Below are 27,739 nucleotides of genomic sequence, written 5' to 3' on the forward strand. Positions count from 1 at the left end.
ACTGATTAAGCACGTATTCATTCATTGACATTGCATTAACAACCTACATAGCTGTATACGTACGACCTCCATACGAATGTAGGTAAAAGGGCTCTGCAATCGACAGCATCAGGGTGATAGCAGCTAAACAACAAATTGTTGTTTTCGCAACACATTGTACAACGCAGCGACCGTCAGTGCGCACGCGCTACTTTAAAAAACGCGAGTTTTCCGCCGTTTGAAAATTCACGTTCTTAATACGAATTTCAAAACAGTGATTTGAGTGATTGAATTTTGATTTAAAAAAAAGAAGAAAATTAGAAATTAATAAAAAGTGAAGTTACATGTCAAAGGAATTGTGTCAAACAACCTTAAACCATAAAAAAGTAAGTTTATTAATTTTAAATTTTTAGTTAACAAAAATTTTATTTCGAGTAAAAAAAAACTGGAATAACAAAATTGTGTTATAATAGTAATATTTTAAAATATTAAAAAAAAAGTTATTTAAATTTTGTCTAACGATGTAAAAGTAAAATAAATTAAATGCCTATAATATAATTCAGAATCTTCTAAATAATGTATTTAAAAGTAATTTGCCACTTATACATAGGTAGATACAAATAACAAAGAATAATTAACAAGGCAAAAAATATTAATGATTTTATCCTCCACAAACGTTGTTTTGCCATATATGTTATCAACTTCCTCAAACCTCCGTTATAACTTATGGGGATGAAAAATAGATGTTATTCGATTCTCAGACCTACCCGATATGCACACAAAATTTCATGAGAATCGGTCAAGCCGTTTCTGAGGAATTTAACTACAAACACCGCGACACGAGAATTTTATATATTAGATATATTATTAATATTTTTTTATACGTGTTATATCTCAGTAACTGACTATACGCTATAGCAAAAAAGGGTATACTTGATTTTATCTTTTCCTATTAGAATAGTATTACATATTATATTTTATTTTTTGCCCTTAGAATTTCGAAATCATATAAAAATCCATAACAATATAAAAGTTTTTTTTTTTATTTTTTATAATAGCAACAAAATATAAATAAACTGGTTTTATAGGTATGTTATAGAATTCGAAAATAAAACATTATTTGTTAAAAATTAATTTCTAAAAATAGAATATCGTTTTAATATGGTAATGTGTTTCACAAATAAAAAAAAAATTACATCGACAAGTAATAAAACGTAGATAGTAAAAATAAAATAGTTAATTAAAAGAGATAACTCAGAAACTAATTTTCATATCGAACTCAAATTTAAATAAGCAACGACGATTGTATGATGAAATTAACCCAAAAATATTATGTATTGTGAGGTAAATTAAGAGTGCAATAACGTTCTTAACAATTTAAAATAAAATATTACAGTTTCTGTATAACAAAATTAAATAATTTTATTAATATTAACTAAATTTAATATTAATAAAATATTAGGCGATATCTGGCACAAAGTTTTGAGCCAACCAACAAGGAAGCAAATAAAATACCAAGTAGTATTGTGTTCCTGTGGCGAGTACGATAGACAAAGCTGGAAGGGCCAGAGATAAGGTCGCAAACGCCCCAGTAATGTTGCTGGTGTTGCAGGCTATATAAGCTACTAGCTGTGCCCGCGGCTTCGCCCGCGTTGAAATTAGTGTGTCACAAAGTTTTCCCGACAAACTTCCAGTGAAACTCTTATCAAAATCGGCTTAGCCGTTCTGTAAACCTTCCTCTTGCCAATGGTGAAGCCCTCTCTCCAATGGTGAAACCGCATGAAAATCCGTTCAAGAGATTTTGAGCGAATCGATCACATACACTTTTGGGGACTTTGTTTTATAATACACTAACTGTTGCAGGCGACTACGTCCGCGTGGTAATGAAGAAATGCATTACTATTAACATGTTTAACGCAAATTATTTTTTTATTTCAGTCACTTGAAATGCTTATCAAACTGAGTAACTTTTTAAAAGGCACAATTTAGTATAATTTAATAGTTATTTTTATAAAACCTCTCTATACAACACATTTTTAGTTTTATTTTCAGGCTGTATATGTTTCATACAAACTATCGACCCCAATTAAACCCCTTTAGCGGTGGAATATCGTAAAATCCGTTCTTAGCGGACGTCTGCTAACTATAATCTACCTCCCAGCCAAATTTTATCTTTGTCCAACCTGGATGGATAGACCATCCAGCGGTTTTTGAGTTCTTTTGTATATATAGGTTACGATGAATTATTTGAACATCTTCTCACCATCTATAGAGCGTAAATTTTAAATTTCAAGTCTCTTACTTCAAAAACATAGGACTTTCATACAAACTTCCGACCCCCGTTTAATCCGCTTAGGGGACGATTTTCGTAAAATCAGTTCTTAGCGGATGTTACGCCCTATAAGGAACCTACCCGCCAAATTTAAAGTTTATAGCTGTTAAAGTTTCGGAGGTTTCGTGATGAGTGAGTCAACCTACCATCCCCCGTTTTAACTCCAAAAGAGAGTTGATTTCTAAAGATACGTTATTTGGTCACTTTTCTACCATCTATAGAGCATACATTTTAAATTTCAAGTCTCTTACTTCAAAAACATAGGACTTTCATACAAACTTGCAACCCCCGTTTTACTCCCTTAGGGGTTGAATTTCGTAAAACCCGTTCTTAGCGGATGTCTACGTCCTATAAGGAGCCTACCTGCCAAATTTCAAGTTTGTAGGTGTTATAGTTTCAGAGATTTCGTGATGAGTGAGTGACCTTTCGCTTTTATATATATTATAGATGATATTTGCTTAGACGAAGTTTAGTTTCTGTAATGAAAATAAATACATATACAAATACTGTATATATATATATATATATATATTATAATATACAAAATATAATATATATTTAATATGTAAATATGTATTTTGTGTATTATAAGAATATTATGTTCGTACACAACATTAAAACAAGGAAACGAAAATTGAAAAATATATCTTAAAAAAAATTTATTTACCTATCTATAATATAAAAATGAATGTTGCTAAGCGCATAACTCGAGAATGGCTCCACTAATTCGGCTATTTTTTGTTACTTAAGGCCCACGGAAGGTTTTAATACGAAAAAAATAAAAAATAATACTATTAACTTTTGACAGAATGTCTATCCGGCAGCTAATTAATATAAATGAATTACAAGTACAAGTTTTTTATATGTGTGTTCGGGGATAACTTCGTCGTTTATGGACCGATTTCGAGCATTCTTTTTTTGTTGGAAAGGAGATATCCTTAGTTTAGTACCATGATAAGGAAATCAGGATCTGATGATGGGATCCCAGAGAAATCGAGGGAAACTCTCGAAAATCCGCATAACTATTTACTGGGTGTACCGATTTTGATGATTTTTAATTTAATCGAAAGCCAATTTTTATCATGTGGTCGTATTAAAATTTCATCGAGATCTGATTACAACTTTTGGAGTAATTTTTGATAATACGTATTTACTTGACATTTTTTTTTGTCTACCTACGTTGTATTATATATATATATTTGTCGATATAATTGAAGTCGGTTTTTCTTCGTTTGTCTGCAAACACAATTATACTTATGTATATAACATTAAAAATAAACTTCTTAAATATGCTTAAAACACATAAAGGCTTATTTTTTGTTTAACTGCGTCCGTAGCCGCTGAAACAGTTACACAACACAAACAGTTACAATCAACTTGTATGCCAGGTTTGCGCTAAATCGGGCTTCACGATATTTTTTTCGCATTGCTCTAAGCTGTGGAATATCCCTTCTGAGGTTTTCCCTGAGTGTTATACTTTAGGGACTTTCCGAGTATAACAGCAACGCATACACAACCCCTTATTGATATTGCAGATATTTTTTTGCGTTTCTAACTATTTAACATCAGGTAGAACTGTCAAGCTGCTGCAAAAAATATATATCTCTTAGAACAACTTTTATCTGAAAATTAAGAACAAGTTGCAACTGTGCCTGTGAACATCGTACTTATTACACTGTATTTTGAAAATAAATATGTAGAACCACTCTCGGTATGTCTTTAGATTAAGACCCGTCGAATAAAAAAAAATATCTTCACCTATCTAACTTCAAAATTTGATCGTTTATCGGCATAATTTCGTTACAAAATTAATTCGACGGCTCTTAATCTAAAGACTAGCCCCACTCTCTAATCTAGAGCATAATTTATCATGCTACTTTACTACTGTTAGGCGGTTAAAAACATTTTCTGAAACATCAAATTCCTTCAACACCGAGTAAGAATAAAAATAAATGTTGTACTATAAAGTTAGCGACTTTAGGGTCATTTGGAGCCATCAAACGACCATCTGGTGACAATTATTATTTTTTTTTTTTTTTATGTCACTAGGTCGGCAAACAAGCGTACGGCTCACCTGATGGTAAGCGATTACCGTAGCTTATAGACACCTGCAACACCAGAAGCATCGCAAGCGCGTTGCCGACCCAATCCCCAATCCCCCCAGAAGCTCTGGTCACCTTACTCACCAACAGGAACACAATACTGCTTGAAAACAGTATTATTTTGCTGTGATCTTCTGTAAGGTACTACCCCAGTCGGGCTGCTCCATATTTTAAGCAGGAAATTCCTGCTGTGCCCTACCTCAGTTAATTGTTTTATTACTGTATATTTATTAAAGAAAATTATGAACTTGGTGGTAAATAAAGGATAAATATACTTTGAGTCACGTGGCCATTTGTATTTCGTCTTATGTCACACCGTTCGCCTTTACATTTCGCTTTCAAATTCACAGATTTGTTACGTAATTCCTCTAAAACAATAGACTTATTGTTCTTCAAAAATTACTATGCAAGCCGATTCTAATTGTTCATCCTACAATCAGATTAAGAGAATATTTGCGACTATAGTATTTGCAACGAATTATACATTATTGCAATAGCTGTACAGTTACGTATATGGAAATTAAGCCACTGTGTTGAGGATATTCGGTACACTTTTTTTCATTGTTATTTTTAAAACAAACCTACTTGCTAATCAGTTTTCAACTACCGGTGACAACAATGGGAAACGTAAAATGTTGTAAAAATGTGTTTTTTTTTACTTTTATTTTTATTTGCAAAAAAATAATGAGGGTTCAGTGTATTCTTGTCTCATCGGTTAATAAAAAATTGTAAAAAAAATGTACTTAGATTCGGGACAACGATGTACGCGCCGTCACGTACCGTTGTATAAATACGCGTCATCAGAAATTACTCAAAAAATGCTAATTATATTTAAATCAAATTTAAATGGAACTCCAAAAAAGCATCAACTTTCGATTAAAACAAGAATTATCAAAATCAGTATACCCGGTGAAAAGTTATGCGGTATAACACAACTTATGTCGACAAAAAAATAGTCAAGCAAATACGCATTATTAGATATAACTCAAAATGCTTGTTAGATCTCCATTAAATTTAAATGAAACCGCATGACATACACCACATTTTGATTAAAAGATGAATTATCGAAATCGGACCATCCGGTACAAAGTTCTGAGGTACATAATAATAATATAAACCAAAAAATGTACCGGTAATATAACGTAGACGAAAAAAATAGTAACTTTGGCCTTTTTCTAAGTGGACGGCTAACTGCAACACTATAGGATGCCGCTCAGTCAGTCAGTCAGTTCAGCCTATTGCAGTCCGCGCTCACGCTGCCGAGTCCAAGTTCACGCCAGATATCCCGCTTTTGCGACTTTAAGCTTGTGGACTACTCCCTTCGTCAGTGGCCACGTCTCGGCACCGTATGTTAAAACAGGCAGGGAACATTGTTCGAAGACTTTTGTCTTCAAGTATTGCGGAATCATCGAAGTTAAGACTCGACGAAGCCTGCCAAACGACTTAAAAAAAAAACTCAATCCTCCTAGCGGCGTTAAAACAACAATATAAATATAATTTTATTATTGTTAGACAAGTTCAAACTAAACAAGAAATTTTATTTTCGTACATTATAATTAAAAACACGATTTAAAATATTCCTTAATTGCGAGATTTTTGATTGCGTATTTTTATTATTTAATTGCTGCAATAAACATTTTGTATGTAACATAAATTATTCTTATTTTTCTTATGTTTAGCTTATGTATTTCTTACCTTTTAAAATATATCCGCTTCCATTTTTTACACTTTCAATTTAAAAAAAAAAACGATCATCATTTTAGCCTATCACAGTCCACTGCTGGACATAGGCGTCTACAAATTCATGCCGAAAATGGCATGAACTTACGTGTTTTGCCCATAGTCACCAGTCATGAACATTTACAGCAATTTTCGTTAAATAAGTTGGCTGGTAACAAATACTCGCACCATTGAGCTTGTTTTGTTATATAATATATTTATTTTTTATCAAAGCGATAAAATGGTAATCATTTTTATGCATATTTTTTTTCCTGTTTAGTTCATTGACAAATTTAAATGCTTCTGCGAAATATAAAAAAAAAAACGCTTCCGGAAAGACATTGAAAAATAAATTAAATAACATGTTAAATGTGGAGGTCTTGTCTTCGTAACTTTTCCTTAGCAAGCTATTTACCTTGGACTAGAAAACATCAGGTCATCGCTTGATCGTTGCCTTGATTTTGCGTTGAATCATATAGGTGATATTTTTTCCTCAATTTAATCGGTCATTCCGTCAAACTAATATGCATGTTTAAAAACATTATAAAGAATTTGACAAAGCCTTCGTTATTCATAACATTGAATAAGAAAAACAAAAGCAAATATGTTTTCCTACAAGCATGAATCATGCACAAGAGCTTTTTTATATAGAGTAACCCACATAAAAAAATGAGATGTATCAATTTGATATAAAATTTACTCGAACGAATAAATTTATAATAAATATTCGCGCGACACTTGACTCTTGCGTGAGATTACTATTACTCACAACTAGTACGTACCACAGATTTAATTTGCATCGCATCCAGTCTCTTAAATAAATACTCAACCTTATTTCGGTTTGTCTGGAAGAAATGTTTAACTAGCAATAAGACCGATATTTATTTTTGTGGAGTAGAATAAAGTGTGCACAAAGAGATAAATAAATATTTGTAACACTGAAATATCTATCGATATTTCTTTTTGTTTATAGAACTATCTCGGAAACAAGCGTACGGCTCACCTGATGCAACAACAGAAGTATTGCAAGCCCGTTGCCGACCTTACAATCGACTCTCCCCAGGAGCTTCTTAGTCACCACAAGAACACAGCACTACTTGAGGGTAGTTCTATTTGGCTGTGATCTTCTGTAAGGTTGAGGTATTTCCCCAGACGGGCTGCTCCATATTTTGAGCAGTATATATCAGCTACGGTGAGGACGGAAGAGAAAAACATGTTGTGCCGACCCTACATAGTGGGATAAGGGCAGGAAGATGATGATATATCAGCTACGGTAATCGCTCACCATCGGGTGAGCCGTATGCTTGTTTGCCGACCAACTATAAAAATAAAGTATAAAGAAATAATTAAAATTACATTTTTTAATATTCTATTTTTAAATGTGTAAAATACATAAATATAATCAAGTCCTCGATAAAATATACCACCGCCTTTAGTATATAAAAATTTAACAAAAGTAGTAATTAAATGTATATGTATTCAATTGATTATACATCAGTCATGACATGTTTGCCGTGTAATCAAGAACGGCAAAATTATTATACCCGTACGACGCATTTATTAACAACATAATTATATTGAATTTTTTATTTGTATATATTATTATTTATAAATAAATGTATATTATTAGTGTATAGGATGTAGCTCGCAACTTATATAAAGAAACTTACATCTTTAGATTAACTTTTGGCTAAGACCTCCTCTTGTTCTATGACAACCGGGTACGTCAACTTTCTGCACTCTCCAAGTCCCGCTGGATATGCATCCACACCAGAAACGATTATTCATATGAATAATGAGCATTGGCCTCGCGATTACCTTCCTTAAACTTTTTTTACTAAACCAGTTTTTGTACATCCGATACATATGTCACACTCGCCAACCTTAATTAATTTCTCCTTTCTTGTATGTTAATATATTTTTTTATAAATATTTACAACATACACACACAATATATACACACACATAATTATAATTATATACTTTTAATATCATTGTATTATTTGTGTGTAATAAATGTATTTTCATTTCATTTGAAACCTATAGATTTCAAGTTAAGTTTATATATCTATAAAAATTGCAAGTGTCATTGAGTTATTTTAACGAAGGGAAATCTGTAAGTCAGGTTTAGTATCGAGGACTAGCGAGCTCTCACCCTACATAACACATGTTAATGCAGCTAGTTACTCGATTTCACATACTATCGATGTTATTGTGAGTATTTTAAACGTGTATATTACTTCAAATAACAGATTATTTATTTATACGTATTTTTAATTTAAATGTGTTACTAAAATTGATTTTGAAAATATGATTATTAAATTTACCAATGTCTTAAAACTTTATAATGGTCATCATATTATAACTATAATTATAAATATAATTAGTAGATATTTTACATTTATCCCGACTGGGGAAGGACATCAACCTCACAGAAGATCACAGCTAAGTAATACGGCTTTCAAGCACTGTTGTGTTTCTGTGGTGAGTAAGGTGACCAGAGCTCCTAAGAGGATTGGGGGTAAGGTTGGCAACGCGCTTGCGATGCTTCTGATGTTGCAAGCGTCTATAAGCTACAATAATCACTACCATCACGTGAGCTGTACAATTGTTTGTCGGTTAGTTTTATAAAAAAAAAAAGAATATATAAACAGTTGATCGGCTTCCGTCACATCTACCAGGAGGGTGGGAAATGGGGGTAAAGTCGGCAACATGCTTGTGATGCGGGCGTCTATGAACTTTATCATCAGGTGAACCGTACGCTTATTTGCCGACATAGTTGTAAAAAAAGTTATACATGTTTATTATATTACAGTTATTGTGTAAGTATGTATATTTGTATAGTATTTATGTAGATGTATATAAATAAACACCTTTATACATTTTGAATGCATTGTAACACCGTATTGGCGCAACGGTCACAGCACTGGTTTGTGGCTGTGGCGCTGGCGGTTGCGGGTTCGATCCCCGCACATGACAAACATTTATATTGACCATAGAGACCGTCGGTCCCGATCTTTATCATGTACGCCTGATAGCGATCGTTACTTTGAGTATATATTCGCGGAATATATGCGCCAACTCGCATTGAAGCAGCGTTTTAGATAAGGCTCTGATCCTTCTCCTATATGGAGAAAGTGGCCTATTCCCAGGGGTAGGATATTATAGGCTAAAGCATAAGCGTAAAGAGCTAGCTAAACATTAGTGGTAAAATCAAATTTATACATAATGGATTGTGGCTATTGCGAAAAGACAACTATACTTAGATAATATAGAATGAAGCCTATTAATTTATCTTCAAAATCATTCGTTACATAATCAAATTGATCAATCTTACAACTATCAGCTATTACAGAACATTTTTTTACCATGGTAATGTTATGGTTAATTAAATTATAAAGGAGGTATCAAATTGACACACTTTCGTTTTACTTGACCCTAACTAAGAGTCGAGGCAACCGACACAGTACACAGAAGACCTTGATGTGAACGATTCGAACGAAATCCGGATACTTTGCTTACCTGACGACGGGTTGGCTCAGCGATCACAGTACTTCAGGTTCGATCCCCGCACGAGACAAACATTTATTTTGGCCATATAGATGTTTGTGTCTGGGGGAAATATTTATATTGGCCATATAAATGTTTTTGTTTTGGGGGTTCGGGCTTATGTATTGCGTATGGTTCCAGACTCCCAAAGGAGAAAGTCTTGCCGGAGGCCGTTCAGTATGAAGCATTTATTGATTTATTTAAACAACTTGTAAGCTACACTATTCAGTAGTGATATAGGCTATATCATTTCTTCTTCAAATCCTGTATATATCTTTTCTTCTTCAAATCAAGTATATATCTTTTGTCCTATTGTGTATAGTTATAGTCTATCATCGTTCTACTTGGCATCTATTCTTCTGAATTTGAAGAACAAAGGGTCCAGACTAATTAAAATCCCTAGTGCGATATTTAAAAAATCAACTCACACTTGATAACGAATTAAATATTTTGAGGAAACCTGCTTATCTTGGGAGAATTTTTGTCCCCATTCCCATTGCTGGAGATAGGCCTCTTTCTCCGTGTCGGAGAAGGATCAGAGCTTAATTCACTACGCTACTCCACTACGAGTTGGCGGATATATTCCCTACTGAATAACGATCGCTATCAGGTGTACATGATAACAACCGGGACCGACGGCGTAACGTGTTTTTCAATTCACGTTGGGGAGACCTATGTAATTCGGACATCCAAATTGGAATGTAATATTTGTATAAATACAAAAATATCTATCCCGAGCGGGAATCTAAACCTCACTTTTTTTAATGTCAGTTAGAGTGGATATAAATATCTCAATGAGTGAGTATAAATATCTCAAGGTACACCCCATATTCCTCCCTATTATTGAGAAAGCAATTATCCTCTCATAAAATTATTACATAACTTAAAAGAGACGATGAAATGTTTTACCTAATACTCGTAATAGCAATTCTAAATTTACGAATGAGAATTAAAATAAAACTTGAATGTATTATTACAATCTGTTTCAGACGTTTCTAGAAAGTTTCTTTTAATAAATGATATCTAAGAGATTTATTACCCGTTATATTACTTTTCTAACAATTATTTTGCTATAAAGTTGAAGTAATTAATATCTATGAGTAAAATGTTACAACCAAGTGCACCTGACCTCCACGTATTACAAGCACTGAAGTTAATTTAATGCCTTTAAATTTTATCTGAATATCCTACTAAAATTATAAATGCGAATATTTGTGAGATGATGATGAGATGGATGTACGTTTGTTATTCTTTTACGTACAAAATACTACAGTGATTTTAATGAAACTTTATACGTAGATAGCTGGAGATCTTGAATAACACCTAGGCTATCTTTTATTCCGACATACCCACGGGATGGATAGTACGCGAGTGAAACCGCGTGGCGCAGATAGTTAGTTTATATATATACAATACTTATGATTTACATACCTTTATATAGGTAATACTTTTTTACACATTATGTTACCTTAATATCTATTATTTCACTACAAAAACTACACAATATCTGTGGAAATATGAATGCACTGTTATAAAGTCTAATTATAATACATCAATATTTGTTGTATTGTAAATGTATTCTATTGTTGTAACTGTTATGTAATGAGTTGTTAGTTTTTGTGTTTAAAACTTTTCAAGCGAGTTTTTTGCTTATTTCTTTTGACGGCTTAAATAGTTACAAATTAAGTAACTAAACTAGAAATCAGTGCAACAAAAAATATCACAGCTAAATATATTGTTTTCAAGCAGTACTGTGTTCCTGTGGTGAGTAAGGTGACCAGAGCTCCTAAGAGGATTGGGGATAAGGTTGGAAACGCGCTTGCGATGCTTCTGATGTTGCAAGCGTCTATAAGCTTACAATAAGCGCTTACCATCACGTGAGCTGTACAGTTGTTTGTCTTGTTTGTTTATTAGTTTTATAAAAAACTAGCGACCCGCTCCGGCTTCGCATCGGTATAAAATATAATTATAGCGTATGTCATTCACTGAAAAAATGATTAAAATCGATCCAGTAGTTTTGATTTATTCATTACTGCCCGTGGCCCGCACGCGTTAACTTAGAGTAAAAGCCGGCCGGAACCGCCACAAACGCTACGTACCGCGATTTTTAAATCTGTAATATCTTCGAAAATATTCATTTAAATCATATGCTGTACAGGGCCATATAGATCTAAATTAAATAAAAAATATATTTAAGGTATTTAATTGGATAAAAATTAATGCTGTATTGGTTAAAATCGCTTCGAAAATTAGCCATTATTTGTCGTAAAAAGTAAATGACAAAAAAATGTTATTGTGGGATATCCATAAGAGATAGGTATATACCATCGCGGAGTTTTCTGTAGACCTTTTAAATGTGTACAATACTTAGTACATTATTTTGATAAATCTCGTAGGGTTCAGCCTGCGTTTGCAATTTAAGCAAAAAAAAATAATAATTATTTACGACACAACATTAGAAAACTCAAAAATAACAAAATTTCTCCACTATTTAATGGATGTTATTATACATATAAACCTTCCTCTTGAATCAATCTATCTATTAAAAAGAACCGCATCAAAATCCGTTGCGTAGTTTTAAAGATTTAAGCGTACATACATGTGCAGGGACAGAGAAAGCGACTTTGTTTTATACTATGTAGTGAAAAAGAATATATCAACAGTTGACAGCCATCCGTCACTGGGAAAATTGATAAAAAACTGGAAAATGCATAATTTTTTATCCTTTACCTGGTTGAAGACTAACAGTAGATTTCTAATAGGTACTCATGACAGCTAACTTTAGTATAAGAATTACTATGGAAATGACATACGCACGTCGTACATCTTCATTACTTTTTAATGGAACCACGATAAAAAGCTTCATATTTAAGTATAAACAATTATAGCATTTCTACTATAAGGGTATTATTGTTGTATAAATTGATACAATTTAATCGAATCAAAAGAAAAATAATAATAAAACGCAAAACACAAACGCCCAGATCGTACCACCGTACCAGATGTGCATGTGTATCATAAATATAATGACGGTATTCTAATTTTACACCTTCCTTACATCTCCTATACGAAAAAAAAAATCTAATTCCAGTGTGATGTTAAATTTTGAATCAATAAATCTGTAAAATTTTAATCGTTAATCTAAAAAAACAAAAACAATACTATCAAATATTATTCATTAATAGTTAAAAATAATATTAAATATTTCGATGAATTTACGGTAATTGGAAATATTGCAGCATTTAGCAGTTTTGGCAAAATCCGAGGAGGTTGCGCTTTACTATTACAAAATGAAAATACGATAAGCGCTTATTCTTTAACCTCTCTATTTTTATAACATTGTATTAATATGTAATAAATCACACACTTTTATACAGAATACACATCAAACTATAAATTAAATTTGAAATATTTTTTAATACTATTACGGTAAAAAGAATCGGTTAACAAATATTATGTTGGACGTCAACTTTTTGGATGTACGGATAATACCAAAATAACGCGAAAACCACTTGACGAAATAAACTGTTTTTTATTGTAATCAGCATTTTTTTTTAACTAAGAAGCCTATTGAATATCTTCATATGCTGAAAAGGTTTTCCAAATGTATTTTCGATAATGTTCCAAGTCACAACGAACAACTTTCACATATTCAAAATTACTTTCTATGATTTCGCCTATTTTTAATTAAATTTGTGATAAAAAATCAGCGTCGTAGTATTATAATTTACAATACCCTTGTTTTTTTTTTAAGTGATGCTTCTTTAGGATAGTTGTGATTTGTAACTTGATGAAACGAAAATGCATCACGATGAAGAAACAAATACATAAAATTATAGGAGAGAATGAGATAGAATACATTGCACAGTATCTTATTACATATTGACAGTGAAAAAAAAATATTTCAGAAGTTTAACTTCTGCCATGTGTAAAGTTTATGCACACACGTTATATACATATCTTTTACTTATTAACTATTGTTTATTTTTAATTATTATATTATATATTGTACTGTTATGTACACATATCACTTACATTTAAATATTGTTCCGTGTTGCATTGCGAGGAATAAAAAATAAAACGTGACATTAATCGGTTTTACTAATTCCTGGCAATTAAAGCCCTGTTTAAACCAGTTGGACAGTATCGTGTACAGGCATTGAGTTAAACCATCCAGCTTTTCTTCGTGTATTTGTACTAAAATAATGTAAGAAAGTGTATTAGAAAGATGTTACCTTCTATGACCTCTTGAGTCCTTTATTTTGATCATTTTTTTTTATTTCGTTAGCTCAATTTATACTGTTCTCAATCCTTGACTATGTTGAAACTTAACATAAATTACTCAGAAACATTAAATCCAAGTCAAAGTTTATCCATATATTATATTTTCAAATATCGTCTGTATTTAGATAATCTATGGAACGTCATTATAATAGAAGAATCTTTATTGTAGTATCTCTCTAACGCCACCTTTTGAAGTCTGTGGATATTTCTATGATTATTCTCTGCAGAATCTACATTCCAAAACATTAGTAAAGCATTAGGTACGTTGTATATAATTAATTTATTAACAACGAATATTATTTTAATCACACAATTTTCGATTTTAATTTTGTTACGTTATATATTCATACTGGACATAAAATTTAAAAAACAAAGTTCCGTACATATTTGCAGAATATGTGTGTGTTATTTGTGACGTACACAGTACGCTGTGACAACCTAGTCCGAAGCAGAATACGCATTCACAAAGGCTTAAGGAGAATTATTTATTTTTTATAATTTTTATTCTTGATAAGACGACAAGAATAATTAATAGATAATTAATTTTCATAATAGTTCAATAGAATTAAGTTCGGACTATGATAAGAAAACCAGGATCTCATGATGGAATCACAGAGAAATTGAGGGAAAACCTCGAAAATCGTAGTGACGACGAGTGCTTTGTTAATTTTTTTCGTCTACTTACGTTGTATTACTTGTCGATGTAATTGAAGTCGGTTTTGTTTTTCGTTTTATTAACTTCACAAAATTTATAGAAAGCTATAGATTTTGATCTGGTAACTGAACGCTGACTTTGCGATATATGTATTTACAATTTAAGTAATAAGATTTTTTGAAATATAACTTCTTTTAGCAATCTGGTGAATGCGAGGAGTGTTATCTATGAAAAGTGTGATCAGCTGAGGCGAACAGAAGTTGAAAGAAAAAGAGAGAAAGAGAGAGTTACGTTTCGTAAGATTTACTTTAAACGTATGGTCTAAAACACACTCGTTTTTTATTTATATTGAGACTATTAACTGAGGTAGGGCACAGCAGAAATTTCCTGCTCAAAATATGGAGCAGACCGACTGGGGTAGTACCTGAACCTTACAGAAGATTACAACTAAATAATACTGTTTTCAAGCAGTATTGTGTTCCTGTTGGTGCGTAAGGTGACCAGAGCTCCTGGGGGGATTGGGGATTGGGTCGGCAACGCGCTTGCGATGCTTCTGGTGTTGCAGGCGTCTATAAGCTACGGTAATCTCTTACCATCAGGTGAGCCGTACGCTTGTTTGCCGACCAGTGACATAAAAAAAAGACTATTAAGAATCGCTTCAGTCTATAATATCCCACTGCTGGGCATAGACCTCTTTCCCCATCTAAGAGAAGGATCTTATATTATATGGATATTAAGAATTAACGACCGCAAAAAATGTTAACAATTGTATGTTTTCTACTCTATCTATTATTTGTCATTAAATGTCTTCATTTCAAATTAATATATATACCTATATATTTACTATCAAAATATATAAATAGATATATTAATTTTAAAACGCCATTTCTTGGGTGTGTGGATAAGCGTCTGGCACAGCGCCCTCTTTGTTTCCTTTATATCTCTAGGGTAAGTGCGTCTCTGTCAACACACCGATTGTGTCTCCAATAAAAACATACTTTGAAATAACGCCAGCTTAGTTAAAGTTTTAATTTTAGCTTATCGTTCTAAATTTGAATGGTTTCAATTCCTTAATTATGTATTTTTATTTTACGTTATGTTTTTTTTTTCTTGACAAAGATCCTTAACAGAACAGTTAAATAAAGTAGGAGAAAATATGGGAGTCATATTCTAATAATATGCGATGAGGTTATTGTTAATAGGACTTTAGCTGAGTTAGCTCTGTAAATATTTTCTAGCAAGTGAAGCATTAAAATCCGAACGAGCTTAACTTAGAAATTTATGTCAAGAAGCTACTCCGAGGTAAAAAATTTCATAAAACTTGAATATTAGAATGAATGTTGAAGTGTTTCTTTACAAAATATTTATTATTTTTACAAAATTTGTTTGTTCATGATACGTTAAATATGCATCAAAATCTTTTAGAAGATTAATTTGTACTAGTGGTCGCCCAGAGGTCGAAATTCGGCCATAAGTAGAAATTTGAATCAAAGAAAACCAAAAAATAATGAAAATAAAGAACCTTTTGTTAAAAAATTCAATTTGACTATAGACTGACAATCAATAAAAGAGTATATATAATATTCGTGTGTGTGTTTCGAATACATGGTAGTGTATGTAGTGTTTATTTTTTTATGTAATGCACTGCTTCTCTATATAAACTATAAGTGTACAAAATTTCATACTCCTCCGTCTGCGCAATTCTCGTAAAAAAGGGGAACAAAGTTTTTGCTTCACGTATTAATATATAGATAATAATACCGTCGTCTGTAGAAGACCTTATAACTAAATCTTAATACAATCAAAATTATAACCCAAGCTTATCTACGATGATGTTACCTTAATAGGGATGTGGACAAACCAAGAATGTGAAGATAAAGGCATTCAGTTTCTAGCATTGCCCACTGCTGGGCATAGGGCTCTTTCTCCATGTAGGAGCTTAATCCACAAACTTGCTCTACTGCGGGTTGGCGGATATGTACCCTACGAAGAATAACTATTGCTATCAAGTATTTAAGATAACAACCGGGACCGATGGCCTAGCGTCCTCTCCAAGAAATTGAGGATTACACATATATATTTTTGTACTATAATAAACTTTCACTATATCACACAAACACATCTTTATAAAAAGACTGGCTGTGTCCCGTACGTTTCGCACAACTTGTTATATACGAGTATAAGGAAGGCAATTGGGTATACCTTCCATCTTCTATCAATTAACAAACAAAATCTTCAGCTTTATAATATTAATAATCATTCAGCGAAAGTGTTTTTATATTTCGCATTACTGACATTGTTTTATTAACCATGAAAGAGTTACAGAAGTGACGTACTTAATGATAAACACAGCGTCACAGTATATCAATATATAGTGTGTTTGAAATTATGTAAAGTAAAGTAAAAAAATATATATTTTTGTCATGGATAACCCATTAACCATGAAAGGCTAAGGGGCTTTATAATATTTTAGTACATTTTTTCTTCAAATTTCACTGTTGATGCTGTAGGGCATAGCTAGCTAGTTGGGCTTTAAAATTTATATATTTATAAAATAATGTTGCTAAGCGCATAACTCGAGAATGGCTTATTTTTTGTATGTTATTTAAGGCCCACGGAAGGTTTTAGTACTAAAAAATAAAAAAAATAAAAATTAATAAAGGATCGAAACGTCGCATGAATTTGCAATTAGTGGTTTGATTGGCACCTTATGTCCACTTTCCTGCGAACCGTCAAAGAATACTTATAACAAATGGACACAACGATAAATAATAAAAATTAATATTAACTTTTAAAATGCTATTTATATGATAATAAAATACAAGCAAACGATTTTAAATTTTTTCTGTCTGTCTATCTTTCTGTTTGTCCGGGCTAATCTTCAGAACAGCTTAACTAATTTATGGGACTTTTACATAGAAGGAGTTGTGTAAGCTACATATAGGGTACGTTTATCCCGGGATCCCCGCTACATCAGGATTTACGCGAGAAAACCGCGTTAACCACTTGCAAGTACCTATCGCCCAGACAGATATAAACTGAACAAAACATTTTCTACTAAATACGATAATTTCGCGAACAAATCTACACATATACTAATATTATAAGGCTGATAAGCTTAAATGCGCTAATCTCACGAACTACTGGTTCGGATTGTAAAATTATTTTTGTGTTGAATCGCCCATTTACCGAGGAAAGCTATAGACTTTTTAATCCTCAAATAAATGCGAGTGGAACCGCGGGGTGTGGCTAGTGTATTAATAAATTATGATAAATTATTTTTAAGATAAAATTTTGTTAATATACTTAGCTGCACCTACCAGTATAATAATGCATTAAATACATCGTAGTAAACCTTAATTAATAATTGATTTCCTATCACAAAAATGGAAACTTTATGAAAAGGAAATGTACATATCAACACGATGTATAGATATATTACGCTTCAGCCTGTAATATCCCACAGCTGCGCATAGGCCTCTATCCCCATGTAGGTAGGAGAAGGATCAGAGCTTAATCCACCACGCTGCTCTACTGCGGATGTATAGATATTCAATATATGCCAAAATCAATCAATCACTTCAGCCTATGGCAGTCCACTGCTGGACATAGGCCTCCCCAATGCGCCAGACATATATGTCTAATAAATAAAAAATGGGCACTATCTTTTTTTTTAATCAGCTACGGTTTTTTTTTTTTGATATGTAGAAAATTTCTTTTTTTTTTCTTTTGATATGTAGAAGTATAACACTATTAGAGTTTAGCATTTCTTTATTATTTTTATAAAAAGGTTGTTTATATAGTATAGAGTCACAGTTATTCACGTAATTTGTTTTTTTTTTATGTGAAATATTTTATGTAAATTTTATGTGAAAATATTAATTCACCCGTTTTCACACAAAATATTTTAATGCTCAGCATATGTTTGAGCAAGGGAACTTTTTTAAATATAAAATTTTCGGTTAGAACGTCTAACTTACTATTTTACTTGTTCTTAGCTGCTTCAATTTAGACTTTAAATGTGTACGTGTTAATTGCCTTCAATACGTTTTATTTTACAATTTATTTAAAAATTAAATACTTTAAAACATTGTGCTATGAGTGTAATGAACGTAGTAAAATTATAGTCGAAGAATATCAGAATAATTGGGTAACGTGAATAGAATACTCCGATTTGAGAAGTAGTCAACCTTAAATAAAATAACAGCCAAAAAGTACTTATAATAAATAGTAAAAACTTTGTATTGTACAACATAAAGGAACGTATTAAAAAGTTGGTACATACAAAGAAAGACGTACAAAGGCGATCTTATCTTATATCTTCTTCCAGACAATATTTGGGTATAGGACTGGACGTATAAAATGAGAAGCGGTAGGTAAATTTACAAAGAGTTATAAAACTAGTAAAATACCACAAATTTTATAGAAAATCACATACAAATGTATATTGACCTGATCAAAACATTAACATTATGTTACATGCTGTATACAAAATAATTCAGCCGCGTTAAACAAAGGAATTAAAATAAATGATCAAGTGTGAACTTTTCACGCATCAAGTGTTCCGTATTACTATTGTTTAATGTTGAACTTTACAGTTATATTGCATATATAATATTTATTAATTAAAAGTATGAAATTAAAAAATACAAAAAAATCTATAAGACTCTCCAGCTGTAAAACTCACTAAACTAAACATGTTTATTTTATTTAGTTGTAAGATTTAATTTAAAATTTATTTTAATAAAATATCAACAAAACTCCGACTTCAATTACATCGGCAAGTAATACAACGTAGATCAACGAAAACATAGTCAAGTAAATACACGCTATCAGAGATTACTTAAAAAGTCCTTATCAGATCTTGATCAAATTTAAATGAGACAATATTACAAGCCAATAGGACACCACCTTTTGATTAAGAAAAGAATTGTCGAAATCGATCCACCCAGTAAAATGTTATGAGGTATAATACAGCGTAGATGACGAAAATATCGTCAAGAAAACACGCATTATTAGATATAACTCGAAAAGTACTTGTCAGATCTCAGTTCAATTTAAACCACCTTTTGATAATAAAAAAAAAAAAAAAAAAAAAAAAAAAAACATCAAAATCCACCCAGACAACGTTCTGAGATTATATACCTAAAAACTACAGTTGAACTGGGAATCTTCTCCGTTTTTGAAGCCGGTTAAAAAATTATTAAAAATTACAAAAAAAAATCGTGGTATTATTTAATTTATAATTTTGCTCTAATGGAATAGAAAAATAACTCCGTTAAATATGGATGTACAATATTACAAGCCAATGCAACACCACCTTTCGATTAAAAAAAGAATTGTCAAAATCGGCCTACCTAGTAAAAAGTTATGAGTTATGAGTTGGGTATCTAGACTCATTCACACGGAATACTAAAACGTTATCGCAAAAAGATTAACTCTTAACGATCACAACAAAACACGGAATCCTAGCGGTTTGATAGGATTCCTTGAGTATTCTTGAAGCACATTCGCATTGTATGGTTGTTTGAGAGTGTTTGATGATCGCGTATTTTATTTAAAGCCACGCGTTATTGTGATGGTTGATAACATGTGATAAATGTATTTTATTGTTGCTGTTATAACAAGGGTGAGGCTTTCTTGTTTTTTGTCGTATACAAATGTTTTGTTTATTTAAATTTAATCTGATGTTCATATAGCGATACTTTGTACATAAAGTAACAAAAAATTTACTGTATCACACCTTTTTTTAAATATAATTTGAACGATTTATTATAAGTGTTATATTATATTTTACCGACTTATTAATACGGTAACGCTTTTGATGTGTGTTTAAATCTAATATATAAAATTATCGTGTCGCGGTGTTTGTAGTTAAACTTCTCCGAAACGGCTTGACCGATTCTCATGAAATTTTGTGTGCATATCTATTTTTCATCTCCCTAAATATTAAGGGTGGTTCACCCCATTTTTTTTAATTTTTAGATAAATTATTTATTTTTTATTTTATTATGATTTGGCGTTGAAAAATACATACAACCCTAAATTTTCACCCTTCTACCACCAACCCCTATTTTTAAATAGCGTTTAGCGGCAAGACAACGTTTGCCGAGTTAGCTAGTAATATATAAACATTAATAATAATCACTTTTGATTCAATGGAACCTACCTAGATTGTCATTTTGAAATTGTCGATATTTCGACGACGTTGCAGACCCCATGCACGTGAGGTAAATTGAGAGTCCACAGTGATCGTAAATCATTACGTTCGAACCTTATATTCATTATAAATATAATACCTATTTTTAACTATATATTTGCCAAGTCTCATTTGTAATTAAAATCACAAAACGTGAAAAAAATTATACGAATATAATAATATACAAAGAAATGAATTGTGATTGTAATAAAAAATTAACTTGGTGCTTTAACAGTGATGCGTTTCAAAACAGACCCACGACAGCTAAATTTTATTAATTAACATTACTTTTTTTCGATGCATTTATTTCTTCAGAAAATTATGAAATAGAGACGGAATGAAACGGAGATTGACATTTTTTTTAAATAAATAAATTCAAATTTATATTCAAATTAAAAATTAAGTTTATTTATATTTCATATTAATGATTTAAGTAAAAAATTATAGCTAAGTTTATTAACATTTTAGTAGTTTTACAAAAACAAGCATTTTTGTTAATTAAACAGAATGATAATACTCTGAAAGTAGGACTTTAGATATAAAGATTAACACTATTTTGTTTCATGTTTGTAATATTTACATAGTTTAGCGTTAAATTTCTTTCGTTTTAATTGTAAAATAAAAGTTTTAATTTTAAGATGGTAACTGTATGCATCGATTCTTAAGAAACATTCTGATAAAAACGAGTGTGCCTTAGACCACACGACTGAAGTAAAACTTCTGCACAATAGGCCTGCACTGTGTCTTAGATATACGAAACGTAACTGGCTATGAGAGAAAGAAAGAAAGAAAGAAAATGTGTACTCGCACCTCTCTCTCTTTCTCCGTTCGCCTCACCCGATCAACCTTTTCATAAAGTTCTCGTCACGCATTCACCAGTTTACTCCTCAAGTCAAGAAAATTTACTTCAATAATTAAATTATTGTATTAAAAACAATAGCAAACCCTTCTTTGATTTAGCCTTATGTCATGTTCGTATACTGAAAAAGATCGAAACATAACACTGGCCCGGACCACGATAAATATCTGTATGACCATCAAGGCTACAGCTATTGCAGACATAATGAAATGATCTATTACGTTTTAATCTATAACTATATTGCGTCTGCTTCACATAGTAAAGAATAACGTCGTATATAATAAAACCTTCTAGAAAATTTACAAAGAAAACCTGCCTAATTTGAAGTCAACTGTGTGGTTACGGCAGTAAAGAATACAGCCACCCTCTCTCTTTCGTGGGTGCCGTAAGAGGCGACTAAGGGATAACAAAGTTCCATTACCACCTTGGAACTTATAAATCTGACCGATGGTGGGATAACCATCGAACTGCTGACTTTCAAATACACAAGCCGAAGACGAGCAGTAGCGTCTTCGGTTCGACCAAGCCATCCCTGCGATCACCAGCCCGCTCGCCGAGCGTGGTGACTATGGGCAAACACATGAGTTCACGCCATTTTTGATGTCAGAGTGTGTATATATATGTGTGTGTGTGTGTGTGTGTGTGTGTGTGTGTGTGTGTATCTGTGTGTTGAAGTCAACAAAAATTCATTGATTTTTATTAAAACACTAAATCAAACTTTTAGGAAATATATTTCTTGTAGTCATTTATCATTCCTACTATTTAGTTTCAATATTTATGTACCTATGTTAATTTCGAAAGTGAATCTAGTTGTCCTGGCATAAATCATTTTTGTCCTTGTATAAATCATAGTCTAGCCTAGTCATGTACTTATATCAAAGTAACCTTTATAAATAATTCAATTTTAATTATTTCTTCTATTTCTATCAATTTAATTATCTTTTGGAGATATTTCAATTTCCAATCCTCATAGTTACAATCCCTAAATGTCTGAATACTAGAGAATTTGTCTTCTAAGTAAAGTTATTTCGATTAAAGGTCCCAGTATTTTACGCGAAATGGCACATAATTTATGATTTATATATGTAATGAGATATTTACACAAATAAATTGATCGAGCTATGTTATGCGTTTTTCTACGCCAGTTCCAAACCGATCCATAGATTAAATACAGAAACTGACATATAATTGTTCGAAGAATAGTTAAGCTGGAGTTTAAATTGATGGATTATGTTGTGCATAAAAGGATCCTTAGGACCTAATACAGTGGACAATGACGTACTCTATATGCCTATGCTGAACAAAGAACAATCGTCAATAACTAAATATTAAATTATTTTCGAAATTCGTAAACACACGTTTTCTTCGAACGTGAAATTTTACTAGAACTTATAGCTAAATGTAATCAGAAGTTTAATGACTTGTTTCTATGTAATTAACCGTTACTGTTAGTAATTTAAGTAGTAGGTATTTTTTCTTATTTTTATGTCAGTCAATCAACGTCGATCGTTAAAACGTAACACGTGTAAGTATTATACGATATTTCTTCATACATTTATAGAAGAAAAAAATGCTCAATTCATAGGAATTTTTCCATAATTAATTCGTTATCATTAAATATCTATGTTCTTTTTTACGTGCTTAATTCCTTGACATTGAGGCTATTTTTCGATTTGTTACTATTGTGTGCTTCTGATAGGGTTAGAGTTTGAGCACGAAAAATAAAGCGCGCCCTTATAATATTATACATGGAGCGATGCTTTGAATACATCTTTCAAAATTTTAAAGTTTCTTACATACTTTGAAGCCTTTACTACCAATCACATGAATTTGTCAAACCTGTAAAATGTGTGTTTATCAAATCAAATCAATTAAATAAAAGAAAATGTCCATGCAAGTAGATTTTATAAACACTTTTGCAGGTGTCATTATACAAAGTGTTTCTTTATCTAATCATCCACAGTAGATGTAAAACTATCTCCCATTCCTAATGTAGATTCTGCTGAGAAGAATAGGCAAGAATTTTTGCAGAAATCACCTATTTTATAACAAGAATTTAAAAAAAATAATAACTTTCTTTTGCACAGTTGTGAACATTGAAATTCGTTCGTAAAAAGCAGTCACATGTGAAACGTACGTCGTGTAAGCGTTTCATTACAAGAACATGTGAAATATGAGTAGTCCGTGCACAGCCTTACAATTAGCCAATAACTTTAAAATTGTTCAGACTAAAATAAACAATAAAGAGCAAAAGCGAGAATTAACGTGACATTGCAAATCCTTCAAATTGTCTTAAGACTAAAATTTTATCTGTGAAAATATTTAAATAAGTTTATTTTGCTTGCGATAAATGATAATGAACGAAAATTCGAGTACAACTGAATCTCAAAACGAGACTTAAGGAATTAAACTGTTTTCTTTTAACTTCGTTTACTTACTTCAAACGATAACCTTAATTTTGCCTTCTTGACTTGGTGTAGGCTGGATGAGGATTGCGGAAAACCGGGATGTCTTGCGCGAACTTGGAGAGGCCTATGTCCAGCAGTGGACTGCAAAAGGCTGAACTTACTGACTATCTGACTGTCTTCTGTTACGTAGTCTAAGGTCAGTTGACCAGAGTGGTCAATAACATAACCGGAAAAATCCACAGCACACACATCATCATTCCAGCCTATTGTAGTCCACTGCTGGACATAGGCCTCCACAAGATTACGCCAAAAATAACGTGAACTCATGTGTTTTGCCCATAGTCACCACGCTGGGCAGGCGAGTTGGTGACCGCAGTACTGACTTTGTCGTACCGAAGACGCTGCTGCCCGTCTTCGGCCTGTGTATTTCAAAGCCAGCAGTTGGATGGTTATCCCGCCATCGGTCGGCTTCTTAAGTTCCAAGGTGGTTGTGAAACCTTGTTATCCCTTAGTCGCCTCTTACGACACCCACGGGAAGAGAGGGGGTAGCTATATTCTTTGGTGCCGTAGCCACACAGCACACACATATGTGTGGGCCTATACAAACATTCGTCAAAAGTGAAGATTTAGACCGCGACAACTATTCCTTTGAAGTGTCACTATGCTAACCTGTCAACTCGTTTAGCTGTTTCAGAATTCACCAATAATATTAATTTTATTTTCAAACTATTCTTGTAACATAAACTATTATTTAGTTTATTAGAAATGTATATGTACAAAACAAACGGACAACTCGTTCGTCCTAATTACGTACTAAGTGTACTGAGATATATGACATAAAGATGACAGATGAAGAAGAAGATACAATGATTTATAAAAATATATACTTAACTAGCTGACCCGGCGAACTTCGTATCGCCTAACAGTCGATTCTTTAATTTTATTATTTTTTTTTTAGAATTTTTCTCTCCGTAAGAACCATCCTCGTACTTCGAGGAATATTTTAAAAAAAGAATTAGCGAAATCGGTCCAACCGTTCTCGAGTTTTGCGCTTAGCAACACATTCAGCGACTCATTTTTATATTATAGATAATAATAATAATAATAACAGTCATCACCTAGACTATTTATTAGACACTGCATAGCTATCATGCATAGACTATATATAAAAATCTTACGCTTTTTTTTTAAATAATACGGACGTTATTTGCCGGCTATGATACCCCTCCGCAACGCCCCATAAAGAATTTTGTTAGAAAAATTATTCAAAACTATTTAAAAATATGGAAAAATAATTTAGTTGGGGTTGTGTCGTGTCGTAGAAGCTTACTTATTTACTTCCAGTGGTGCTACAACCCTTTGTGGGTCTTGGCCTCCTCCACAATTTTCTTCCACCATTTCCATGTTGAATAAGCCGACCAATGGCGGGATAACCATCCCACGGTGTGACAAAGTCAGCCCTGCGGTCACCAACCCGCCTGCCCAGCGTGGTAACTACGGGCAAAACACTGCGAAAGGCTGCTGTAATGATGATGATGATGATGATGATGATGATGATAAGCTATAATAATAAAATATGTACAAAAGCGACAAAATGAATGACAGCGCACTGTTTTGCTTATAAAATCAAAAGCATTAAATCAACACAAATCAGCCTGTCATTTTTTTAATAACAAACAAACAAACTCAATTATACAAATAGATAACAGTGGGAGTTATTAAACTTTCAAACACAAGTTTGTTTTTGCCGTCATTAGATAAACAATTTGTTTTGGAGCAAATCTTCAACTTAATATTTTCTTATATCGTTGAAAATTTTATTGTTGAACTAGCTGTGCCCGCGACTTCGTCCGCGTGGAATTTAACAAAAAAGTTATTGTTCAGTTCGCAGGGTTATAAATTGAATAAATTCCTAAAATAAAAGTAACTCCTTATCACATCTGCTATCTGCCAGTTAAGGCTCGTCAAAATCGATCCAGTAGTTTCAGAGATTAGCCGAAACAAATAGACAGACAGACAGATAGACAAAATATGTAAAAAAAAAATATATTTTAGTATATGTATCGTGTATACATCGTGTATGCATTTAGTAAAAAGCGATTATTTTTATATTACAAACAGACACTCAAATTTTATTTATTTATATGGATATATTTTTAAATAAATTTCTAAATAATTACAATTAATATTTTTACTAATTTATTTTTTGTTTACATAACGCTATAGGTAGCGATTAAAAATAAAGACATATTTTAAGATTTCTCAGAAGAAATTAACCCTGAATGTTGATAAATATTTCATTTACTCGATGTTTTACGTAATAAATTGCTTATCCCCTAATTGATGTGTCACGAGTAAATCTATCTAATACTATTAAAGGAGCAATTCGTCTCCGTATAGAATCTGAATCTTAGAAACGGCTTCAACGATTTTCATAAAATTTAGTATGAAGGGAATTTCAGGGGAGATAAATAAATCTAGCTAGGATTCATTTTTAGAAAATGTTGTTTTATCCCAGTTTTTAGACAGTGAAAAAATGGCTACAATATCGTTAGAATACAAAGTTAAATTTCGCACTTGTTAATAAAGTTGTAATAGCTTAGGTGGGAAATCGGCCGGTCACCATTGATCGAAAAGACCACGGTTCAAATCCTCAAATACCCCAGATCGATTATAATTTTTTCTTTTTTTTTTTAATTGCACTCGTGTTTTGCACAGTTGCACACTTCTTATTTTTTATTATTATGTCGGTAAAATAGAAAAATATTATTCATACTTTTTTATTCTTTTTTAATTATTTTTTTATTTTTGATTTTTTATATTTATTTATATTTTTTATTATTGTCGGTAAAAAAAAATATTATTCATATTTTATAAATACGTAATTCGTATTTAGATATGATTTTTAAAAAACACGATTTACTAATAATACCGAGCTAAGCTCGGTCACCCAGGTACCTACTACGAGATTAAACTTGAACCCCAAACATTTTCGCAAAATGTCTAGACTTGGTTCATCTAGATGTAATGTAATAGGTATTGTGATGTACTACTATAATGTAGTTAGACGACTAAATGAAATAGCTATTGAAACTCTTGCAAACTTCAAAATGAATAAACGTTCTTATCGGTTTCATAATATCACGGATTAGTATGGAGAGTCTTCACTCACTTGAACGTTAACGCCTTATCTTATCTAACTGGCAACAAAAATTGCTAAGGAGGTCGTTATTACCTCCTATCATAAGGAAAATATAATTTCAAATATATTTATATGAATTATACATTTTACCTTCATGGTACAAATTGAGTCTATGTTAATCTTTTTGCAAACTCAATCTAAACCTTGGCGTTTATGTATTATTTTTCGAATTAAAAAAATATAGAACCAGATAAAGCTCACAATGTTCAAAATTTGATTAGAGTCATGATACATACAAAAATAGTAATATCACAAAAAAATACATTTTAATGATTGATCGATACGATATGTTTCGAACAACCAGCTACTAGAGACTTATCAGCATTCTTTAAAATAAGACCAAAAAGTATCTATATATATATACGCATTAATTGTTTTTTTATTTTGTTTCAGATAAAAATCAGTGGCAATGATTAACATCGGATAAAATCCAAACACATTATATAAAAGA

The 27,739-nt window shown here is 31.9% G+C and overlaps 1 long non-coding RNA gene across 1 annotated transcript; it reads left to right on the forward strand.

The window, feature by feature from the left end:
• LOC123670336 lies at window positions 1-27,739 on the forward strand. Its single transcript, XR_006745901.1, has 2 exons — window positions 1-369; window positions 27,682-27,739. It is a non-coding gene; the product is annotated as an uncharacterized LOC123670336 (long non-coding RNA).

The sequence above is a fragment of the Melitaea cinxia genome, chromosome 4 (genome assembly GCF_905220565.1).
Source record: "Melitaea cinxia chromosome 4, ilMelCinx1.1, whole genome shotgun sequence".
Classification (NCBI taxonomy): Eukaryota; Metazoa; Arthropoda; class Insecta; order Lepidoptera; family Nymphalidae; genus Melitaea; species Melitaea cinxia.